At 43.9% G+C, this 21,486-nt stretch overlaps 1 long non-coding RNA gene across 1 annotated transcript in view; it reads left to right on the top strand.

Moving 5' to 3' along the window:
- Window positions 1-21,486, top strand: part of LOC123288950 (uncharacterized) — a 209,032-nt gene that overhangs the window by 176,166 nt on the left and 11,380 nt on the right. The gene's annotated exons all lie outside the window — the stretch shown is intronic.

Genomic DNA, 21,486 nt, shown 5'->3' with positions numbered 1-21,486 from the left:
CAGCCTTTATGCTATTGTCCTCATACAGTTTACTTGCACATATGTTATAAACCCGCCAATACAATGTTATTATTTCTCTTTAAACAATTAAGTATTAAGAAAAAAATCTCATATATTTACACACATAGTTACCATTTTCAGTGTTTTTTATTTCTTTCTATAGGTCCATATTCCTATCTGTTATCTGAAGGAATTCTTTTAACTTTTCTTATAGTTCAGATCTTCTGGTGATAAATTCAATCAGTTTTTGAATGAAGTCTTTATTTTTCCTTGAGTTTTGAAAGATATTTTCACTGGGTGTAGAATTTTAGGTTGACTGGCTTTTTTCTCTCTGTAATTTAAAGATGTTGTTCTCCTAGCCTCTAGCTTGCATGTTTTCTGATGAGAAATGTACTGTCATGCTCATCTTTGTTCCTCTGTGCATAATGTATATTTTTTCTTTTGGTTGCTTTTAAGATGTTCTCTTTATCACTGGTTTTGAGCAATTGGGTTATGATGTATTTTGAAGTAGTATTCTTAGTATTTCTTATTCTTGGAGTTTGTTGAGCTTTTTAATTAGTTGAGGTTTTTATTTTTCATGAAATTTGGAAAATATTTTACCATTATTTCCTCAAATTTTTTTTCTGTCCTCATTTCCCTCCTTTGAGATTCAAATTATACATATATTAGGCTGCTTGAAGTTGTCACACAACTTAAAAATGCTCTGTTCATTCATTTTTTAATGTATTTTTTCCTCTGTGTTTTATTTTACATATTTTCTACTGCTGTGTTTTCAAGTTCACTAATCTTTTCTGCAATATCTAATCTGTCATTAATTCCATACAGTGTAATTTTCATCTCAGACATTATAGTTTTTATTTCTAGATGTTGATTTATTATCTTTTTCTGTATCTTCCATGTTTTTACTTAGCATGTTCAATGTTTCCTCTAGCTTTTGAACATATGGAATACAGTTATAATATCTATTGACATGTTCTTATCTACTAATTCTAACAGCTGTAACATTTCTGAGTCAGTCTCAGTTGATTTCTCTACTCCCTCTGGGCCATATTTTCCTGATCATTTGAGTGCCTGGTAATTTTTGATTGGATGTCAGACATTATGAACTTTACCTTCTTGGTTGCTGGGTATTTTTGTATTCCTATAACTATTTTTGAGCTTTTTTCTGGAATGAGGTTATTTGGACACAGTTTGATCTTGGCAGGTCTTGCTTTGAAATTTCTTTTGGGCTGGACCAGAGCAGCATTTTATCTAGGGCTAAGTATTCTCCACTGCTTAGGTAAGACCATTCTTAGTGCTCTACCCAGTACCCCTTGAGGGATGAGATTTTCCAGTCTGGCTGATTCTAACAGGTACTGTTTGCTCCAGTCCTTTTGGGTGGTTCTTTACCCAGCCTTGTGTAGTTTCTTCAAAAACATACACTGATCACTATTCTGCTGAATATTCAAGGACACTTGCTGTAGATTTCTGGGTTCTCTCTGTGCATCTCTCTCCTCTCTGCTATCGTGCCCTGAAAACTCTAGCTTCCCTGGCCTCCCTGTACTCTTAGCTTTATCTCCTGGACTCAGAGAGGCCTCCAGGCTCTTCTTGGTTCCCCCTCCCTGTGCCATAGCCTGGAAATACCCTCAGGCAGTAAGCTGGGACAATCACAAGGCTCCCCTCATTTGTCTCCAGTCTTGCTGGGGTCACTATCTTTTGTTGCATGGTGTCAAGATGTTGAAAACTATTGTTTCATATATTTTGTCTAATTTCATGGTTGTTTCAGGCAGGAGGGTAAATCTGGTCCCCATGACTTCATCATGGCCAGAAGTGGAAGTCTCCACTCACATAGTTTTGATTTTTGGACTATCTGGATTTACTGTTCAACTCTGGGGTCAAGGTAATTTGCAAAGCACCCAGTAGTCAGAATTAGGGTTTATCATGGTCATAAAAACTTCAGAAGTAAGCAAGAGGACACACCAGGTCACTTCCTTTTTGCTTTAACTACTTGTTATAATCAGTTTGCCAATTTAAAGACATTTCCAAAGTATAATCATTGTATAGGCCCTGAGAGAGATACAGTTCAGGCTAGTGAATGATCTAATGGAGTTTAATCATGAAAAAGAGACAGAGTTCTGATTTTAGAACTTGCTTTAATAATAAAAGCTAAACTAGTTTATGAGGCTTTTAAATAACCAAAGGAATACAGAATCATTGTAAAACCATTTAAACAAGTAGAAGTATATAAAATTAAAAGTAAAAGCTCTTTCCCCTCTGGTCCCCCAAATCTTACTGCCCCAAAGTCAATATGGTGACATCCTTGCAACCTTTTTCTATCATTGAATTATAAAAGTGAGAATTTAAAGGTTCATTCTGCTTCTTAAGGCCATTGTGTATTCAGTCAACTTGGTGTATAAGAGAGAAATTGTCCTCTGTTTCCTTCATTGCCTTGCTGTCCGCTTCATTGCATGACACTTCTGTTCTCCTAAACAGTAAGCGCTCAGACACCAGTTCCTTTAGCCAGGGCAGAAGGGACATCTCATATCAGGCACTACATCACCAAGGGGACCAGGGGTCTTGTAGATGGACTACTAGATTGATTCTCTGCCATTCTATACCCCAGTTTATCTCATCTTCCTAGCAGATAGACTGAGATAGAAAAAGTTGGAAAAGTTCTTTGCAAGTGGCAAATGTACTAGAAGACCTGGAGTTGTTCTCCCCACGGTGATCTGCAGACCCAATCATTCTATCAGCATCCCAGCAGTCCTACCTCACCGCTGCCTGCCGACTCCATTACCAAGGGCTGCCGGGGGTCTCCACTCATCAAGGCCTCCTGCTCTCACCGAGTGTGCTGCTCTGCCCAGGGTGTGATCACAAACAACCAGCACTAAATTAAACTTGTCAAAGGAATAAAGAAGAGTCCTTCCAAAGGATGGATTATTCTGAACCTTTCTTTCAAATGGAGACATCCTTCTGTTTCTTGAGCATGTTCAAGGGAGAGTGGCTCCCCTTGACCTTTATTTTTTGGCCGTGGCAAAAAGAGATTTCATAAAGATTAGATCTTATTAGCGTTACCATTTAAATATTTATCCATCAGTTTCAGTGATTGGCAACCAAAGTTCTTGACATTTAAATTGTTTGGTGTTTTGCTATTGGCAACTTGCCTTTGCAAATACAGGGATGTCACAATTCTGAGTTGGAGGGACGTAGAAGCATCTAAGATGCCATATCATGGTTCAAATGTACAGCAAAACAAAAAGAAAAGAAAAAGAGAAAGGTGAATGTAAGAAAAGAAAATCCACTTGACTATGGTGTTTGCAGCATTTTCCTTCTGCTGTTCAAGTGTTGTGATGTCAGATGGTCCAGTCAACAGCTGTTGGACGGCTTCTTCTTCACTCCACGCAGGTCTCTGTTCAGAAACTGTGACTACTCAGTCTAAAGCATCCCTCATCTGTCTAAATTCTTACCCCACTTTATCTTCCACTGTAGCACTCATCCCCACCTGGAGTTATATTATTGGTTCGCTTGTTTATTGCTGCCTCCCTACTGGAATGTGAGCTCCACGGGGCAAGGATTTCATCTGTCTTCTTCATCATGCTCTCTCTAGTGGCGAGAACAGTGCCTGCCAGGTAGCAGGCACTCGGTAAATAATTGTCAAATGAATGAATGAATAAATAAATAAGTGGATAAATTACTTCTGGAGAAGACAATTAAATTTTAGCACACTACTTGACCCAACATGAATAACATTACTATAGACATGTTAAATGCTTTATATTTAATCAATTTGATTTAATCTATAAACAATCATTGCTAAACAAAGTTGGAATAGGAAGAGGGAAAGAAAAGATTGTGGGAAGGAAGAGTGTTGATAACTCAACTTACAAAATGAGTGGTTGAGATACATATGAAAAGTGATGGAACAAGAAATAGAGGTTTAGGTAAGTTATTTAAAGGTGTAAAGATAATTAATGGATAAAGCACACACACAATGAAACTTTGGAAGGCAGAGAGGGATAGCAAGGAGGTAGCAGAATTGAGCCATACATTTATCTTTTACATTAGAGTCAAGAGATGTTATCTAGAGTTAATAAAGTAAGAAAAAAGGATGAGTATGTATTCTGGAGTAGTAGAGGCAATGAGCTAAATAATTTTTTTTTTATTGTGGTAACATTGGTTTATAAAATAATATAACATTCAGGTGTCCATCATTATATGTTGATTCCTGTGTAGATTACATCATGTTCACCACCCAAAGACTAATTACAGTCCATCACCACATACATGTGCCTAATCACCTCTTTTGCTCTTCGGCCTACCCCTTTCCCCTCTGGTAACCACTAATCCATTCTCTGTCTCTATGTGTTTGTTTGTTGCTGTTTTTATCTTCTGCTTATGAGTGAGATTATATGGTATCTGACTTTCTCCCTCTGACTTGTTTCACTTAGCATAATACCCTCAATGTCCATCCATGTTGTCACAAATGGCCAGATTTCATCATTTCTTATGGCTGAGTAGTATTCCATTGTGTATATATACCACATCCTCTTTATCCATTCATCTCTTGATGGGCACCACATTGCTTCCAAGTCTTGACTATTGTGAATAGGCTGCAGTGAATATAGGGGTGCATGTATCTTTACACATTCATGTTTTCATGTTCTTTGGATAATTACTCAGCAGTGGAATAGCTGGATCATACAGTAGATCTATCTTAATTTCTTAAGGAATCTGCATACTGTTTTCCATAGTGGTGGTACCAGTTTACACTACCAGCAGTGTATGAGGGTTCCCTTCTCTCCACATCCTCTCCACCCTTTGTTGTTTCCTGTCTTGTTAATTATAGCCATTCTGACAGAAGTGAGATATCTGTATAGTTTTGATTTGCATTTTCCTGGTAGTTAATGATGTTGAGCATCCTTTCATGTGCCTGTTGGCCATCTGTATATCTTCTTTGGAGAAACGTCTGTTCAGATCTTTTGCCCATTTTTTAACTGGGTTGTTAGTTTTTTTGCTGTTGAGATGTATGAGTTCTTTATATATTTTGGATATTAACCCTTTATCAGATATATAGTTTGCAAATATCTTCTCTCAATTGTCAGGTTGTCTTTTCGTTTTGTTGATGGTTTCCTTTGCTGTGCAGAAGCTTTTTAGTTTGATGTAGTCCCATTTGTTTATTTTTTCTATTGTCTTCCTTACCCAGTCAGACATGGTACCTGAAAATATGCTACTAAGACCGATGTCAAACAGTGTACTGCCTATGTTTTCTTATGGAAGTTTCATGGTTTCAGGTCTTATATTCAAGTCTTTAATCCATCTGGAGTTGATTTTTCTGTATGGTGTAAGATAATGGTCTACTTTCATTCTGTTCCAAGTGGCTGTTGAGTTTTCCCAACACCATTTATTGAAGAGACTTTCCTTTCTCCCTTATATATTCTTGACTCATTTGTTGAAAATTAGCTGTCCATAGATGTATGGGTTTATTTCTGGGCTCTCGATTCTGTTCCACTGCTCTGTGTGTCTGTTTTTGTGCCAGTACCATGCTGTTTTTGTTACTATAGTTTTGCAGTATATTTTGAAATCAGGGAGTGTGATACCTCCAGCTTTGTTCTTTTTTCTCAGGATTCCTTTGGCTATTCATGTTCTTTTGTTGTTCTATATAAATTTTAGGATTCTTTGTTCTATTTCTGTGAAAACTGTTGTTGGAACTTTGATAGGGATTGCACTGAATCTGTAGATTGCTTTAGGAAGTATGGACATTTTAACTATGTTAATTCTTTGAATCCCAGAGCACAGAATATCTTTCCATTTCTTTGTGTCTTCTTCAATTTCTTTCAACAATGTTTTATAGTTTTCAGTGTGCAGATCTTTAACCTCTTTGGTTAAGTTTATTCCTAGGTATTTTATTCTTTTTGTTGCAATTATAAATAGGATTGTATTCTTTATTTATCTTTCTGCTACTTCATTGTTAGTGTATAGCAACACAACTGGTTTTTGTATGTTGATTTTGTATCTTGCTACTTTAGTGTATTCATTTATTACTTCTAAAAGTTTTTTAGTGGTTTTGTTAGGGTTTTTTATATATAAAATCATGTTATCTGCAAATAGTGACAGTTTCACTTCTTCCTTTCCAATCTGGATCCTTTTTATTTCTTTTTCTTGCCTGATTGCTCTGGCTGGGACTTCCAATGCTACGTTAAATAAGAGTGGTGAAAGTGGGCACACCTGTCTGGTTCCTGTTCTTAGAGGGATAACTTTCGTTTTTCTCCACTGAGAATGATATTATCTGTGGGTTTGTCACATATGGCCTTTATTATGTTGAGATACTTTCCTTCTATACCCATTTTATTCAGAGTTTTTATCACAAATGGATGGTGTATTTTGGCAAATACTTTCTTTGCATCTATTGAGATGATCATGTGAGATTTATTCTTCAATTTGTTAATGTGGTGTATCACATTGATTGATTTGTGGATGTTGAACCATCCTTGCATCCCTGGAGTAAATCCCACTTGATCATGGTGTATGATCTTTTTAATGTATTGTTGTATTCAATTTGCTAGTATTTTTTTTGAGGATTTTTGCTAATGTTCATCAGTGATATTGGCCTACAATTTTCTTTTTTTGCTTTGTCCTTGTCTGGTTTTGGTATCAGGGTAATGTTGGCTTCATAGAATGAGTTAGGAAGTTTCCCATCCTCTTCAATTTTTTGGAAGAATTTGAGAAGGATAGGTATTAAGTCTTCTTTGAATGTTTGGTAGAATTCATTAGGGAAGCCATCTATTCTGGACTTTTATTTTTTGGGAGGTTTTTGATTACTGTTTTGATCTCCTTACTGGTTATTGGTCTTTTTGAATTCTCTATTTCATCTTGATTCAGTTTTGGAAGGTTGTATGAGTCTAAGAATTTATCCATTTCTTCTAGATTATCCAATTTGTTGGTGTATAGCTTTACATAGTATTCGCTTATAATCTTTTGTATTTCTGAGGTGTCTGTTGTAATTTCTCATCTTTCATTTCTGATTTTGTTTATCTGAGCCTTCTCTCTTTTTTTCTTGTTGAGCCTAGCTAAAGGTTTGTTAGTTTTGTTTGTCTTTTCAAAGAACTAGAAGCTAAAAAAGTAGCAAACATGCTACTTTTCTCCGATCTTAAAGCAGATTACTGTTGACCTTTCATTCCCCATTTAGCTTATGTCCCAGTTCGCTGCTCCTATATAAGACAAAACTCAAAGAAGATTTATACTCTCAATCTCTACTTTCTCCCTTGAGTCCTTCCAATCAAGCTTTTGTCCCTCACCATGCCACCAAAATAGCTCACCAAGTTCACCAGTAACCTCTGTGTTGCTAACTCCACAGGTCAACCTTAAGTCCTTATCGGTCAATCCATGAGCAGCATTTGATTCAGTTGACCACTCCCTCCTCCTGACATAAGTGAAAAATAAAAGACAATGTATGAAAATTTGTGGGAAGCAGCTAAAGCAGTAGTTAGAGGAAAATTTATAGCATCAAATGCCTATCTTAGAAAATAAGAAAAGTTTCAAATCAATGACTTTTGTTGCCACCTTTAGAAGTTAGTCAAAAACCAAAAACAAATAAAAAAATGAAACCCAAAGTAAGCAGAAGACAGGAAATAATGACCAGAATAGAAATCAATGGAGTAGAAAACAGAAAATACTAAAGAAAATCATTGAAACCAAAGATAGTTATTTGAGAGGATCCATAAAATTTATAAATCTCTTGACCAACTGATCAGGAAAAAAAGAGAGAAGATTCAAATTACCAATATCAGGAATGAGAGAAATGATAACTAGTGATTGCACAGATTTCAAAAGGACAATAAGGAGATATTATGAACAACTTTATGCCAATAAATTCAACAGCTTAGAAAAAATGGACAAATTCTATGAAGGACACAAAGATGTTCACTCAAGATGAAATCAATAACCTGAATAACCCTATGTGTATTAAAGAAAGTTAATTTGTACTTAAAAATTTCCCACCAAGAAGACTTTATACTTGGATGGCTTCATTGGTGAATTTTACTAAATTTTAAGAAATTATACCAGTTCTACACAAATTATAGAGAAAATTGAAGATAAGAAAATACTCCCCAATTCATTCTATGATGCACGCATTACTCTGATACTAAAGCCAGACAAGGACGTTGGGAAAAACAACAATAAGAACAAGACATCAGAGCAAAAGCCCTTGTGAACATAGATGTAAAAATTCTTAAAATTTTAGCAAATCCACTCTAAATAGGTAGATAGATAGATCATACATAGGTAGAGAGAACAAACATCATGACCAAGTGGGGTCATCTCAGGAATGCAAGTTTGGTTTAACATTTGGAAATCAGTCAATGTAATTCAGCATATTTGCAGACTGAAAAAGGAAAACCATATGTTCGTCTCAATAGATGCAGAAAAAGCATTCCACCAAATCTAACATTCATTCTCACTTAAAACTCTCAGAAAACTCAGGAAAGAAGGGAACTTCCTCAACTTGATGGACAGAATCAGTGAAAAGCCCATAGCTAGTATCACACTTATGATGAGAGACTAAATGCTTTCTCCCTAAGATCAAAAGCAAGGAAGAAGATTCGCTCTCACCGTTTCTCTTCAGGATGGTGCTGAAGGTTTTAGCCAGTGTAATAAGGCAAGAAAAAGAAATAAAAGGCATACAGATCAGAAAGCAAGAAGTAAAATTGTCTTTACTTGAAGAAAACATTACCATCTATGTAGAATATCCTTTGGAATCTATCAAGAAAATAAAACAAACCTTGAATTAGTCAGCGAGTTTAGCAAGTTTGCAAGATAAAAGATCAATATACAAAAATCAATTATATCTCTATATACTAACAATAAAAAATAGGAAATTGAAATATCAGTATCATTTTCAAAACCTTCAGAAATTTGAACTGCTTGGATAAATCTGACAAAATATGTGTAAGACTTGTATACTGAAAACTTCAAAATATTACTGAATTGCTAAATTACATAGAGATATGCTGTGTTTATGGATCAGAGAATCAATATTGTTAAGATGTCTAGTCTCCCCAAATTGATCTGTTGATTCTACACAATTCAAATCAAAATCCTGCAGGCCTTTTGGCAGAAATTGAGAAGCTGATTCTAAAGTTCATATGGAAATGCAAATGACCTAAGTAGCCAGAACATCTTTGAAAAAGAAGAAAAAAGTTGAAAGATTTACATTGTCTGACTTTAAGACTTATTTTAAAGCTACAGTAAGCAAGACAGAGTGGTATCAGCATCAAGAAAAGCATATAGATCCGTGGAACCGGGCAGCATCCAGAAGGATGCGCACATATAGGGCCGATGGATTTTCAACAAAGGTGCAAAGAAAACTGAGTGGAGAAAGAACAGTCTTTTCAACCAATGGTGCTAGAACAGGTGGACATGCACATGTGAAAAAATCACCTTTGGTCCCCACTTTGCCTCATATGCAAAAGTTAAGTAAAAATGGGCCACATTCCTAAATATGAAACCTAAAACTGTGAAACTTCTTGAGGAAAACATAGGAGACCAGAACTCAGCTGGGCTCACCCATTTCCATGCATACTCCCCAGACCAGGCTGTGCATCAGGAGCCTGCAGGGGGATTATTAAAAAGCAGCCCTCAACCTCACCCGAGGCCCACTGAGCCAGAATCTCAAGTGGAGGGCCTAGGAATCTGTACGCTAACTGCTCTCTGATGGTTAAGATGGGGCAAGTTTGGGAAACACTGCTTCTAGGGTCTCTGGGCCTTGTCATCATCCATTGCCGCCATTTCCCTGGCCTCGGTTCACTTCCTCCTGACCTTCTCCTTCATATCATAGACCACATACAGAGATTTACAGTAAAGTTTCTTTCTCATTCTGAAAATATCTGTGAGTTCAGCTTAATTTTTAATTTCATTGAGTTTTATTAGCATCGTTATCATTACTATTGCTATCACCACTTCCGGAAGGTATCATTGACTGAATGGTTACCATGTAGCACTGAGCTACAAAACCCCTAAAAGGTGGGTATTACCTTCCCATTTTGCAAAGAATGAAACTAAGGCACCAAGGTGTTGAATAGCTTGTCTAAGCACACTCAGCTCATAAATCATCAGACCGATGATGTAAACCCAGGTTTTACCTGCTTTTAAAACCGTGTTCTTAACCATCACACTTGCAATGATTTAGAGGCACAAGGCACTCCTTCCCACAGGACCCGTTCATGTCTTCATTCCTGTAATAGTCGGTTATTGACACCCACTGGGTTCCAGGCACTGCCTAAGTAACAAAGATGAGCATAATGTTTTAATTTTGCCCTGAGTAGTTTCTGACTCTCTGGAGATACAGATAGTGATATGATTTATAAGAAGAAGTAGACGTTGGATCTTTGGCCAAGTTTCTGACACAAAGCTCCTAAAACCCTTGAAATTCCTAAAGTGATGAGAGTGACAAAGGGATCTCTTGTTATGTTAATGAGGTGATTTTGGACCCCACCTAAGGATGGGGGCTTGTTGCCAGAAGCAACCGTGATTGATTAGAGAGTTGGAACTCTCAGTCTCACCCTGACCTCTGGGGAGGAGCGTGGGGCTGGAGGGTGAATCTAGCACCAATAGCCCATGATTTAATCAATCATGCTTATACAATGAAACCTCCATAAAAACCCAAAAGGAGGGAGTTTGGAGAGCTTCCAGGTTGGTGGACCAGAACGTTTCCATGGGCCACCATGCCAGACCTCAAACTCCACAGGGACTCCATTGTTTGGGACCTCGCCTAACGTATCTCTTCATCTGGCTGTTGATTCATAGCCTTTGATTTCCTTTGTAATAAGCCAGTAATCTAGTGAGTAAACCGGTTTCCTTAGTTCTGTGAGCCACTCTAGTAAACTAATCGAACCCAAAGAGGAGGTCGTGGGAACCTCTGATTTATAGCCTGTTGGTCAGAAGCACAAGCGACAACCTGGACTTGCAATTAGCCCCTGAAGTGGAGGCAGTCTTAAGGGACTGAGCCCTCAACCCGTGCATCTGACGCTATCTCCAGGTAGGTAGTGTCAGAACCGAGTTGAATTGTAGGACACCCAGTTGGAGAATTGCTTGGTGGTGTGGGGAGCTGCCACACACATTGGAATTGGGTCCAGATAATAAGCAGAAAAATAAAACAGAACATCAGACCTGGTTATTAAGTGCCACGCCAGAAATTACGGACAGGAAATGCAGAGGAAATGGGAAGGGAGGGGGAAAAATGGCAAGAGAGGTGGAGAAATGGCATCCAGGATGAACCCTGAGCCCAGTCTGTCCTCGTGGAGGACAGAACTGGTTCTTGTGGCTTTCCTCATGCTGAGAAAGAGCCAGACACCACCAAAGTAGCCACCAGTGGGGAAAAACTGAACAAATGAATTGTGGCACATCAAATCTGTGGAAATTTTACATAACTGTGTGCCAAAATGCATCTGATTTTATCTATCGATGAGGAAAGCTGCGATGCCTTGTTAAGAGAGAAAGGCAAGCAGCCCCTAAGGGCGTGTTATAGGATCTGGTTTTGCAAAAGCTACCAGCTCCAAGCCAAAAGGCTACCTGCGTGCACATCTGCGTATGTTTGTGTGAACAGTGTTGGGGAAGATTACTCGCCACCTGTTTTAGGCATGGGAAGAGCAGGTGAAAAGGGATGGCGAGAGGCGATGATGATTTTCTTTCTACTTATTCCTACTGTGTCACTGAGGAGGGTGGACACATGTTACTTTTGTAAATTTACTAAGAGAAAAAAAAGGTTGTGTCCAGCATAAAGGGTGAACAGGAGTGGAGGCATGATCCATTATGGAAATGACCCTGGGAACAAGACGAATGACTTCCTGACTCTTCCTGCTGACCAGTGGGGCCATGAGACTCAGAGGGGAGCAGCCCCATTTTACAGGTGAAGCTTTAGAATAGACTTGTGATTTCTAAGTGGGGAGGCTGTGCGTCCTGGCGTCAGGGCAGGAGGCATTCTCTGTAAGCCACAATGACAGGCGGGAGGGCCGGGGCCCCTGGGGAAGGCAGGGTGGCAGGTGCGACTGAGCCCTGGGGCGGCAGGAAGAGAGAGGCGCCACTGGGAGCGCTCAGAGGCTGGGCGAGCTGCCCGTCCACAGAGCTGCTGCAGGGGAGGGGTGCCAGGAGGGACTGGGGAGGCCTGCAAGCAGCTGTTGACCCGGGCCGTTCCAGGGCCGGGGAGTGCAGCAGGTGGCGGTGCCGACACAGACCCCCAGAACAGTAAATCCCCCAGGCGCGGGATGCGTGGGGAGCAAGGCTTCCAGTGAAATCGAGCTCTGGTTCACAGGGTTGTGCAGAACTGGTTCTGTTTGCAGCTTGCTAGAGAGCCTTTGCTCCTCTGCTGACGATGGCAGATGCCTCATCTCTGCAGGACCAGGCAGTGGACAGCAAGGGAGAGGCGCCCACCCCGAGCAGACAGCAGAGCAGCAGTCTTCTCCCAGCTCTCTCACACAGCTCTGACTCCCAGGGCAGGGCTCAGGAGGAGCCTGCACCCTGTTCATGGCCCCTTGAAGTCCCTGGTCCCCCACATACCCACTGGAATCCACTTCCTCTTGGATGGAGCCTGGGGTGAAGTGCAGTGGGTGTATCTGCGAGCCTGATGTCCCCCCAACCCTCCTCAGGCCGGGCTCCCTCTTCCTGGGCCCTGAGGACTGGCCACTCGCCTGGCACATCCCCCAGCTTTGGTGTGTGCCCGCCCTGGGGCGAGGGGGCGGGAATCCTCGCTGCCTCTCCACAGGAAACAGAGCTCATCCACACCGACTCCCACTCTGAAAAGGAGGCTTTTGGCGAGCCCGGAACCCTGGTTTTCCCCACGCACCCCCAACGCCAGCTCCCTGCCTGCCATCTTCTGTTGGCTGCTAAAGACCGAGTGTTAGATCAGGACCCGAGGACTCCGATGTGGGGTTGCCCCCAAATTGGCACATGCCCAGCTGGGCATTTGAAAGCTCCTGAGGCGCTGAGCTGCCTCTGGTTATTGCCCCCACCCCTAGCTCAGATCCGTAAAAGAGTTCAGGTGGGGAAGGGACCCCCACCCATATATGGTCTTGGTGTCCACAGTACCAGGCTGTCTTTCTCAGCTCCTCCAGTGGCTCCTAGAAAATAGGGAAAACTTCTCAGTCCCAAACCTGCTCCTTGTGCTCTTCTCCCTCTGCCTCTGTCTCTCCACGGAGTTTATTTTCTCACATGGGTTTCACTCCTACCTTACACCTTCCCGTCTGAGGCTCCAACCGCTGCGTACAGGATCTTCCGTGATCTGCAAGGGCATCCACTGGCATCTGAACTTGGCGCTTCAGGCTCTGAGCTCATTCTCTTCTGAAGAAATATCCTCCTACTTGTTAGCAGATTCACTGCCCTCATTCTTTCCCTGCCTTCCTGTCCACTAAGAGCCTCGATTTTGTTCCTGATGAATCCAAGCCAACTGTGGCAGTCCCTTCTCCTTTGTCAGTGATTGGCCTGGGGGTGGGTGTGTTCCCCGAGTCTGACCACGGAGATGTAAGGGAGAGTCTGCTAGGAGACTGCTGGGAAAATTTTTCTTCCCTAATAATAAGAGAAAGTCAAGGCCTCATTGTCCTGCTTATTTATTTCATGCTCTGGATGCTGTCAAGTGAGCATATGGTGTTTGAGGCTGCAACAGCTGTCTTGTGATGATAAAGGATGACCTGCCACCACATGGGAAGACCTGAGACCTCTGTGACCAGCCCTGCTTTCCTCTGGGCTTCTTGAAAAGTGACATAGTAAGGGTCTATATTGTTTCAGCCACCCTTCAGTTGATAATCCTTGCAGCTGAAAGCATTCCAAGTGATACACAGGGTACCCAGGCAAGTACACCATCAATCTTCCCCCATCCCTTTAAAATCCATGCTTTACAGGGTAGCAGAATTCTCTTTCTGCAACAGGACCTCAGGCCTGTCCCCTCTCTTATCCAGAGTTGGTGGAAGTTGCTGATGACCTACCATTTTGAGCCGCCACTCTCAGCAGGTCTGTCTTGAATGGAGAATCTCTGGATTCTCCTGGAGCCTGCAACGACTAGACTCACAGTGAAGGCTACACAACCTTAAAAGTCCACGTAGAGATTTTTACACTGGCCATAAGGGGCTACCACGGGGACCTGGAGAAGTGATTTTCAACCGTGCATCAGTGTCCCCTGGAGCGCTTCTTAAAAACAGATTGTTGGGTCTCATCTCAGACGTTCTGATTCGCTATATCCGGGGGATGCAATTTGCAGCCCTATTTAAAGGCCATGGCCAGGATTTGGGTGCTTGTTCTCAGTGCAGGGGGGCTTTGTGGAGGGTTTCAAACAGCAGGGTGCCAGGGACTGGGGTTGCCTTTGAGCTGATGCATCCTGGCTTCCTGCACTCGCTCAGGAAATCCTAGATGATGTCCACCTGGTGCTTTCAGTGGGCCCAGCCTTTGACCACGAACATCCTAAGTGCCCCGCTCAGAACCTCAGTTTCCCCTATAAGTGTACCAAGTCATTAATTCACTTGTTCATTCAAAAACACTAAGTGGGTTCCTCCTGTGTGCTGCACCTTTTACACATGGGAAGAGCCTGCACACACATCTCCTCATTTGACTGACCCTATGAGGCAGCAGAAAGGGCATTAGGAATCCTGTCCTCCAGGTGAGGGCAGGGGACCAGCTTGAGGCCGCAAAGGAGGTAAGTGAGAAAACCAGGATTTGGACTCAGGTCTTCTTTTGCAAACCTGCTGCTCTTTGCGCCACAGCCCGTTGCTTTTCCTCCACATCCTGGGTGGGACCAGGCTGCTCCCTTGGGCCCCTGACTGGCACTTTGGGCATGTGACTCACAGGAAGAGGGCACCTCATGCTGGTGATGTGCATCCTGGCAGGCAGGCCCCGTGGCAGGGAATTCTCTTTGTGCACGAGGATGGGGAATCTATAAAACTCCCCACAAAGCCTGGCTAAACACGCTGTCTGCCTGCTGGAGTGTCGGTGTGCAGAGCACCAAAGAGCTACACCACCCATGTCCGGCCCCCATGCCTCTTGCCCAGCAGACGCTGGCAGCTACCCCAGAAGGCGGTGCCCTGGTCATCTATTTCAATGCTCTAATGACAAAGTCACGACCAAACCATCCTGGCCACCCTGAACCTACTGTTTGCATTTATGTACAATACGTGCTGTACTTTTCTGGTGCCCAAAGGAAAAAAAACCCTCTTGGCCTATTTGAAGAAGGCGGAAGCCTTCTTGGGAGACGTCTCCTGGCAGCGGGTCTGCACTGGCCTGGGAAAATGTCTCTGAATGTTTTCCGATGGAGGCCTTGGGAGCTGAAATTCCATGAACTTGAACAGGAACAGTCAGTGGCAGGCCCACGTGTCTCGTTGTTTCTGAACCTTGGACAAAATTAGGAGCAGCTGCCCTGGCCAAGTGGGAATGCTTTATGACGTGCTGACACCTCCAGGAGATATCACCCTGAGCGCCGGGCGCCATCTCTGGCGGGTGCGGCTTCATGACTTTCCCCTCCGCAGCCCCTAGAACGTAGGCTCCCTGTGTGCTTGCTGCCGAGAGCAAAAAGGGAGTCTGTGAGGAGTCCCCTTTGCCCAGGATCTGACCCTGCCTAGACCCCATTCCTCGAGGTTTTGGCCTTCAAAGGAAGGAGCAGATCCTCCCCTGGCAGCACTGCTTCCCTCTGAGGTTGCCACAGCTCTGATAGGTGCTCCACAGGCACTTCCCAGTGAAGGAAGCATCGTGGCTCGTGAAGAGAGCCAGCTCAGGCCTGGGTTTTAATCCCGGCTCTGCCACTTTCCAGCCATGTGACTTGGGCAAGCCACCTTGGTTTCTTCACCCTTAAAATAGGGCGAAGAGAACCTCCGCTCTAGAGCACCAGTCAGATAGTAGCTGTTATCGCTCAAGAGCTCAAGTTATACTAGGCGTTGTGCTAAGCTATTCCCGTGGATTATTTTAGTGTTCATAAGATGGGCGCCATTTTACAGAAGAGGAAATGAGGCTCAGAGAGGTTAGCAAGCTTGCCCTAGGTCACGCGGCTGGCAGGATTCCAATCTGCTGGACGGCAGGGCTGACATTATAATCAACAGTCTCCTAGATTTTCTTCTGAACTGTTGTGAGGATCAAACGTTACTCAAACCATATGTTACTCAAGGCCTGGCTTCAGCTGCAGCTCCGTTCATTTCAGTTCCCTTGCCTTGTTCCCGCCTCCAGTGTGAAGGCAGATCAGCAGACCATGGTGCCGGGCCCTGCGGGTCGGAGCTGGCAGGGAGCCCAGCGAGGGTTCCTGCCCTAGGAAGGCCCGCCACCGGGCCTTCGACGCTGCTCTCAGTTGAAGAGCAGTTTTGGTTTTCTTAGGCACCAACGATAGCCTGCAGGAGCCGAATGGTAACGGTGGTTAGGAGCTTGGCACCTGAGGGCTGATAGCCCTGAGCCTGTTAATTTGCGTCTCTGAACCTCAGTTTTCTCATCTGCAGAATGGGGTGCTAACAGTTCTTACTCTTCAGGGCAGTTGAGGGCCCGATCGGACGGAGTGTGTAAAGTGCTCAGTGCTGGGTCTGGTGTGCAATAATCATTCAGTAGAGGGTGGCCATCCTTATCCTGCTCCGAAGACTCCAGATGACAGCAGACTAGGAACAGGGAAGTGAGCCTTCATTACGAAAATATTTTAGGAAACAGAATAGCAAAAATGAAAGACAGACACAATTATACAGTTACAGCCAGCAGACCTCCCAGCCTTCCTGTCTTTCACTCTCTTTGGATCTATTTTGAACCTTTCTTTTAAATCTTTCTAACCTTTTCTCAAATGGAGCAAGAAGTCCCACCCCCAACCCACCCCAGGGGAAATCTGAGAGATTCTAAAGATGCTGCCCATGTCCAGCTTCTGCGGAGAAAGGCAGACAGCCCCCCATCCCAGGAGCACGGGCTCTCCTGTGTGCCTGGGTCAGAGTTTGCTGTGTGTGAAGCTTAAGGCACGTAATTAGTTGTGCCTTTTTCCTGAGGCTTTTTAAAGAAATCCTTAAATTCTCACAGAGTCCATTTAAATCATCTAAACAGAAAAATTCTTTTTGCATTAACCTTAAGGGAACTGAGTGGTTTGCAGAAATGGCCAAGAAGCAATTATCTTCTGGGGGCCGAGCTCTGCCATTGGGCTCACACCAAGAGTTCCACCCAAGAGGGGAGCAGAATTATACTGTTTATGGATGGCAGACACTCTTTGTGACTGACACAGAATCAATGTCCCGCTTGCCTGCTGACACACCCTGATTCTGTTCGGAGCAGCAGTGAAGTCAGTTCCCGGTGACATCTTGCTTTCCCGGACATCCTTGCACTAGGGGCAGTCATGGGACGCGTTCTGCACAATGAACAGGTGCACGCAGGAGAGCTTTGGAGCTCGTTGGAAGGTGGGTCCTTTCTCCCTTGAGCACAGACATGATGGGCGGAGCCTATAGCTGAGATCTTGAAAACAAGATGGAAAGGTGAAGAGAATTGCAGAGACACTGGTCCTGACATCACTGAGATGCTGAATTACAGCCAGTATATCCTACCTCCATCTGTACCACGTGAGAAAAACAAACTCCCTCTCGGTGAGGGAGAGGGCTGTGGTGGGAGTGGGGTCGACCAGATGACTGAATTGCTCTGGGGCAGATACTGGAAAGGAGGGCACCGTGGGGTGCAGGCAACCCCCAGATACCAGCATTCCCACCTCATCTTGACCTTTCCCATTCCACAGGGAAAAAAATTAAGTCACTTTAGTTGAATTTTCTGTTCCTTGCAGCCTAAAGTATTCCTAACTGATAAGCAGAGCTCCAGGTAACCTTGGAAATTCAGATATGGAAAACTGGGGGGAAAGTTCAGGGTTGGGTTTTACTCTCTAACCATATTGTCTCCACTCTTTGTGGTTAGAGCTTGGCTGAACCCCGGGGGTTGAACTCTCAGAGAGCAGCAGAGCATGGTCAGAAAATCTAGATGGGGAATCCTAGCTGTGTCACAGACCAGAAGGGCAGTGAGGGTCCCTGGGGCATAAACTCAGCCTTTCAGAGGAGGCTGTCCTCTCAGACAGCACCCTGAGCCTCCCACCCCCACCCCGTTCCCCCCACACCCCCTGCTGGGTTTCCATCAGCTTTGTCAAATTAGTCACCATTTCCTGAACATTCTGTGCCTTGGCTGATCCATCTCTTTGGCCGTAAAGTTCTCATCATCTCCTCTTCCACTCCCCTTTTTGGCTTATCTTTCAAGGCCCCACTTGGGACCTCTTCTGTCAGGTCCTTCTGACCACCCCGGTGCCTCCCCACCCACACGATGCACCAATCCTGCTGCTAGGTCATCTCACTGCTCTACCCTGCCATCTCTTCCAGCCCTCTGTCATCCCTTGGCCACAGGCTAGGAACTTAGCACATGACAGTACAATTCACTGTAGACATGTTTATGTCACCCGCCAGAGTAGGATTTCTTTGAGGGCAGGATCCATTTATCTTCACCATTTACATTTTTTCCAGAGCCCAGAATGGTATGTGGAAAACAGCAATCCGTGCTGGAGTGATCAAGTCTAGTCTTTTGAGTGATCAAGTCTAGTGTTCTGGAACACAGGTTTCCTAGGATGATTTAGGTACTGTACACCAGAAAGGTTCCATGGTCAAATAGGTACGGAGAAGGCCAGCCTGTGTGAGATCTCTCAGAGCCTTCACCACATGGTGAATCACCAAGGAGGAGATTGAGTATGCGTGGTCTCTCCGGGGGAATTGACTATGAGATAGCTTTCTCATGGAGAATGCTGAGGGGCTAAAAGGTTGAGGAATGCATTTTGGAAACCCTAAAGCAGAAACACCTTTATTTCACAAGGAAAGCATAATCCAGTGCCTTTCTGGAGGTCTACCAGCTGGTTGGAGGCAGAGGTAAGACCTAAGATTGAAAGCCCTCGAAGGCATACCTTGGGTGACCTCAGGGGTCCTCAGACAGTCAGTGAACTGTGGTTGGAAAGGCAGCAGTTTGAGGAATCACAAGACCTGAGCTCCAATCCGGATTTTCCTCTTACTACCTGGGTCACTATAAGCAAACCCTCCAGCCACTCTCGTTCTCAGTCTACGTTTCTCACCTTCAAAATGTAGCTGATAATGCCTATCTCACATGGTACTGTGACGTCTGAAGGGTCTGAACAGATAACGAAGCTCCATAAATGGCTGCTGTGGCAGCCAATAGCATTCTCCAGACTTCTGGAAAGATCCCGCAGATGTTGGAGGTAAACACTGAAGAAGAGATAACAGCACTCTGGGTACACACACCAGTGGTACACAGAGGGATAGCCAGGGAAGGCTCCCCAGGGACGAGTATGACCTCTCCAGCCCGATATTACCAGTAGGACAAGGGTTTGGTTCATTCTGGAATCTTCCTGCCTGCCCCTGGGGACTAATGCATGAAACAATATCCTAACATCCCTCAGTCCTCGAAACCAGCTTCCTTCTCCATCCTGGAGGCCATCTTTCCATGTTCCTCCACACCCCAGAGTGGGCAGCAGTGCAGCTGGACCTGCGCATTCTTCTCTTCCTCCTCAGTCCATCAGGACCTGGCCTCTGTCCATCTCTTTGCCTCTTCTCCCTCCGCTCTCTCTGTCGCTCTCTGCCTTACTGACCCTGACCCTGTGTCACTTCCCAGCATGCTCCAGGTTCCTCCCTCCCACCTGAGGGCCTTTGCTCTCATGTTCTTTTCTCCATCTAGAAGCCTTTCTTTCTCTCTGTGGTTGAACTCTCCCTCAGATCTCATCTCAAATGTCCCCACCTTAAGAGAAGACTTCCTCTAAACATCACCACTAGTCCCTCCACTCTTATCCACTCCCATTGTTTCCTCTCCTTTTTCTTCATACTAAACACTGTTAGCAATGATATATTTATGTGATTTGTAAAAAATATCATCTGCCTCCATTGTAGAAGGCAAGCTTCATGAGGTTTGCTCTGCTGACCTTTGTGTCCCTGGGGTGTAAGCAGTGCTGGCCACGAGAGCAGCTGCCCGTCAAATATTCAGTGAACTGCGTGTGCGTGATGTATTGTCCAGACAACATTTCTAGTTTGTTTTGGGGGATCCATGGGCCCCACAATTTTCTGAATAAGATTGTTCCCTCCATGGGGCTGGGAGGTTTGCCAAGCCTGCTTCTCAGAGGAAAGGGCTGGGGTTTGAGCCTTGCTGTGTGGACGGCCAGGCAGAGGAGCATTGCAGGAGGCCCCTCCCCCAGTGGATGTCCATCTCTAAAGTGGTCCCTTCAGGGTCTCCTAAATTCTTCTAGCCTTCCACAGAGCATTTTCTGAACACTGACTCATTCCATTCTTTGGATTCTGCAAATTTGGAAGAACTCACGTCTTCCGTTTTGCATTGGTTGCTGGGAAGCTCAGGTTGAATCTGCAGTCACCTCTCATAATCAAATGATAGCTAAAAGCTTATAGATTTCCTCTTACTCACACCCAGGGTTCATTTTCCTTTGTAGCCCTATTTTCCTCTTGTCCCAATTTCTTGCTGTATTCATTTTGTGTCTTGGTGAATGTGTGTAACTTGGTCAGCCACATCAAATCCTTTCTGTAGCAATTGAGGTACTCTGTAATTGAGGTGAAATTTAAGTAACATAAAGTTAACCATTTAAATCAAGTGGCATTTAGTTCATTCACAGTGTTGTGCAACCATCACCTCAAGCTAGTTTCGAAACATTTTCATCACTCCCAAAGAAATCTTCACACCCTTTAAGGTCACTGTGTGAGTCACGCCTCGCCCCTTTCCCTCCAGCCCCTGGCAAGCACCCATCTGCTTGCTGTCTCTATGAATTTGCCTATTCTGGAGATTTTTTGTGAATGGAGTCATACAATATGTGACCATTTGTGTCCGGCTTCTTCCACTTGCATGTTTCAAGTTCGTCCATATTGTGGCGTGTATCAGTACCTCACTCCTTTCATGGGTTGTTTCGATAGATTGATAGATTAGAAATGTGGGTCAGCAGAGGCTGGGGGCATTTAAGTCACTCTAACACATGAAAGGAGGACAATCTCCCCCAGTCTCTCTAGCGTACGCAATAGATTCCCACCAAGGAACCGATGTAGTCTGGACGTTCCAGTATTACATTCCAGAGGTCTTGGGACCTGGGCACTGGCTGCTTCTCTCCAGAGATATTCTCCCAGAATAGACAGAGGTGTCAGTCAGCATTAAAATAACCTTGGCAGAAATCCCCATGCCAGAAAGATAGCCACAAACATAAGCGCCAAGGTACGTGGTGGCAGGGAGGGGGTTCTAAATTAAGTCTTGGGCTGTGAGTTATATTGACTTGGGTGTGGTGGGGCTGACCGGTCGGTTCTGCCCCTTTGCTGCATGTCCCTGGTTTGGCAGGTGGTGGGTGAGAAGGACTTTGTAAAGGCTAAGATGGAAACGCTGCCAAGAAATGTGGGATGACTTCCAGCACTAAGGCGCTCCATCCAGGCCAGAAAGGAATGGAGAGGGGAGAAATAAAGGAAGGCAAATGGATTTCAGCTTCTTGAATGGGACTTAGAAAAG

Source organism: Equus asinus, chromosome 9 (genome assembly GCF_041296235.1).
Source record: "Equus asinus isolate D_3611 breed Donkey chromosome 9, EquAss-T2T_v2, whole genome shotgun sequence".
Taxonomy (NCBI): Eukaryota; Metazoa; Chordata; class Mammalia; order Perissodactyla; family Equidae; genus Equus; species Equus asinus.
Note: the sequence above shows the minus strand (reverse complement) of the source record. Positions and strands in the feature narration are given on the sequence as shown.